Source organism: Tympanuchus pallidicinctus, unplaced genomic scaffold, assembly GCF_026119805.1.
Source record: "Tympanuchus pallidicinctus isolate F22 unplaced genomic scaffold, pur_lepc_1.0 scaffold3, whole genome shotgun sequence".
Taxonomy (NCBI): domain Eukaryota; kingdom Metazoa; phylum Chordata; class Aves; order Galliformes; family Phasianidae; genus Tympanuchus; species Tympanuchus pallidicinctus.
The window spans coordinates 75,014,868-75,018,228 of record NW_026294747.1 but is presented as its reverse complement, the minus strand read 5'-3'; the positions used below and the strand labels follow the sequence as shown (position 1 = coordinate 75,018,228).

The 3,361-nt window shown below is 44.6% G+C and overlaps 1 long non-coding RNA gene across 1 annotated transcript; it reads left to right on the top strand.

Moving 5' to 3' along the window:
- Positions 1-805: 805 nt before the first annotated feature.
- LOC128086144 (uncharacterized) lies at positions 806-2,914 on the top strand. The gene is made up of 2 exons (XR_008209257.1): positions 806-1,003; positions 2,380-2,914. It is a non-coding gene; the product is annotated as an uncharacterized LOC128086144 (long non-coding RNA).
- The last annotated feature ends 447 nt before the right edge of the window (positions 2,915-3,361 follow it).

Here is a 3,361-nt window from a genome sequence, read left to right as displayed (position 1 = left end):
TTATATGGATATTGCAGTATTTTAAGTGGCCAAAATAGTGTGTGGAGCTGCTGTGGGCTGGTCTGCAGAGCCATTGGAGCAAGGAGAGTCTGGGGCAGGAGCAGGGTGGCTGGGACAGGATGGGACCAGAAATGAGGGGAGAGGCATGGACATCACAGGTGGCAGAAAGCTCCTGAGCTGGTCCCCGATGACCTACAGATGTTGGGCTGGTGGTGATTCCAACTCATCTTTCCAGTTGGGTGACCTCACACACTCTGACCCATCTTGAAAAGTGACCAGGTGCTGTGGTGAGCAGCTGATAAAGTATTCCAGTGGCCTTAGTTACAAAAAGATCCATGCTGGAAGAAGGGAGCTGTACATCCCACAACCTCCACACAAGTTGTGTTGGATCCAACCTCTGAATGAGTCCATGGCAGAATTCCCATTGACCGCAAATGGGGATGGACTGAGTTTAAGAACCACACCACTTAAGGATGCTGGGGCTGCCTGAACTAATGCCTGTCTGTTTGGATGCTATTTATGGCTCTTAACAAATTGGTTGAGCCATGGGGCAAGGCAGAGCCCAGCAGACAAACCCCATGGAGACCACTGGTCTCACCACAGCCTCACACCCTGCAGCCTGCAGCAGCCAGCATTACGTATTCATCTGCTTTCTAGAGAGGTGAGGTGCTGCCAAAACATTACAGATCTCTCCAAGGTGAGCAGACTGGTTCTAGGCCTACGAGAGTAAGTATTCAGGTTGTGTGCATGAGGCAATGTGAACAATTACCAGAGACTGGATGTATGGGAACTGCTGAGTCACGGCCCGAACCTCTGATTGATCACCTGAGGCGAGCCGTGAGTCAGCCAGAGGAGCACAGCTGAAGGCAATTCTCCTGTGCTGCCGGAAGGGTGGAGCCTGGCTGCACCCCTCCTAGACCTATTTAAGAGCTGGCTACCAGAGGGGAAGGAGCTCTTCTGGAGATCACCTCTCTTGGTGTTTTGTGGTGAGCTCAGCCAAAGGGTAAGCTCTTCCACTTATTCTCTTTTGTCATTGTTGTCTACTTTGCTTAACTCTCTTGATTATATTGTGGTTATAACATCTTGATATCTATTGATTATACACAATTATATTGTGATTATAACATTTTGATATCTATTGATTATACACTGGAAGGCATCTTCTGTAGTGTGACAAACAGGGAAAGCACTTACACCTTCAATAATGGAGAGGGAGAATGAAAGATGTAAGAATGAAGAGAGCAAAGAGATTTGGAAGAGAAATACTGGACATTTTAGGTTTTTATCATGGAAGCAAAGAAAAAAAATGTAATTTCTGATCAACAAAATGCTGCCGTTAAAATTAGTGTTGTGCTTCCTTTTGGGAATATCTAGCACCTTGCACTGACTGTCAACAGGAACATGGGCTGTGAGTCATGCATTACCTGCAACAAAACACACTAACACACTCTTTCTGCATAGTTTTGCCCATGACAGCAAGTGGACAAAATGATGGGTGCCACACACTCTTAAGCGCAGCAGTTGCTGTTTGTGGGGACATCTTTGCTCTCCAGTGGTACTCTGAAGCAGGGAAGGACCAGCATGATGCCGCCACTCCTCTTGGGCACCCTTAGAGAGCACAGGAGGCTGCTGTTGAGCCAGGTGCCCTATCTTGTGTGCACCTGTGGTGGTGTCCAAAAGTCTTCCAGCTGCATGCAGCGCTTTAGGTATAAAGCAGCCAACTACCAGAATTAAACCAGCTGTGGTTTGAGCGTTCCAATGTGAGAACTCCAGCTTTTGTAAATGTAACTGCTTGAATGCCCGTGTTTCTCATACTGCTGATAGAGAAAAGGGTGCTTCAAGGCATTGATATAGAAAGATGCCCTTGCAGTCACGAAAATAGAGAAACAGAACAGTTAGGTGCACAGAAAGTGGCTTGACACTAAAGTAAATCTTTGGCTTCTTGCAGCCAAGGGCAAAACTTGAATTTATGCAGAAAGAATGAAATCACAGCCATTGCAGTAAGCTGAATATTTTAAATCTGTAGATCAACTGCAGATCCTTGACATGGAAGATGTGCAATTTTTATTGACTGCAAGAATTTCAATTTAAAAAGAAATAAAAAAAAAAAAAAGGGGGGGGATCTGAGTTAAGACTTGTTATTTAAGTGAGAAACTGAAATATTCTGACTTGTGGCAGCAGCTGCCTGAGGCTGCCTGGCAGCTGTGTCCTGGCCATGGGAGCAGAGCTTGCACCTCAGCTGCTGGGTGAGATCCTGGCCCTGGAGCAGTCAGCAGAAAAACTCCCATTCATTATCAGGGTGGAAGGTTCTCCCTGGCAGCCTCACTCCATTGTAAACTTGGTCAGGTTTTCTCCATACTAAGGACAGTGTTTTCACAGTAGATGGCTGTTTGCTGTATCACATGGTTGTGATCTTGCTCTTCCAAAAATCCTGCTTCCTGGGAGTGACAGCTTTGACTGCTTAATAGAAACCAGAATGCAATGGGAGAAAGGGCAGGAAGATGGTGTAGACATCAGGCACCAACAACACAGAGCTCCACAAAACAAAAGAAGACAACTCCAGCCCTCCAGGACCCAACCAGAGGACTGGGGGAACTGCCATGAAAGATACGGCTGCCATTCAGGAGATGGATTTCTCTGTGAGACTCTTCTGTAATTTCTCTGTACCTCAGCTGTACGCAGGGGACCTTCTAATTTCTCTCCCAGTGGCTGATTTTAACAACCTGAAATGTTTTGTTTTATTTTTACCCTGGATGTCATTACTTTTAAAAAGAGACAAGCTGTCCCAGAATGGTGCAATTAAATTGTTAAACTGGCTAATAGCTCAGCAGAAGCAGCCGGGCTGTGCTTTACCCTCCATTACCAGCCAGCTGGAGAAAAATGCTGATACCATTAAACGGCATTTTAAAAATGATGACAATGATTCCTAATATTTTTACTAGCCACATATTTTAATTTGAGCATTCTAATATCCAATATTCATAAATTCATTACAAAAATAATTCCTCTCATCTTATTTTCTCACAGCATTTCTAGTACATTAATCTCTCTCTCGTCAGTACCTCATTTATTTTTTAATTTCTTTCCCTCTCATGTTCAGACCCATATCACGCTTTGTCTTCATCCAATTTTACTGTCATATGTTTATAATGTTCTTATCAGAGAGGCACACATCAGAGATGAATAGCAGCGTGGAATTAAACCTGCAGAGCTGCGAAGAGAAGAAACCTTGGCTGTGCTTTGTAGTTAACCTGCCTGGGAACATTTACTCTTGTATAGAAGACATTTTTAGATCGTGTAGCTTAAAAAAGAGAAGTCCAAAGCACAGGTAACTGGGCTGGTTTGGCGAAGGGTGAGCCAG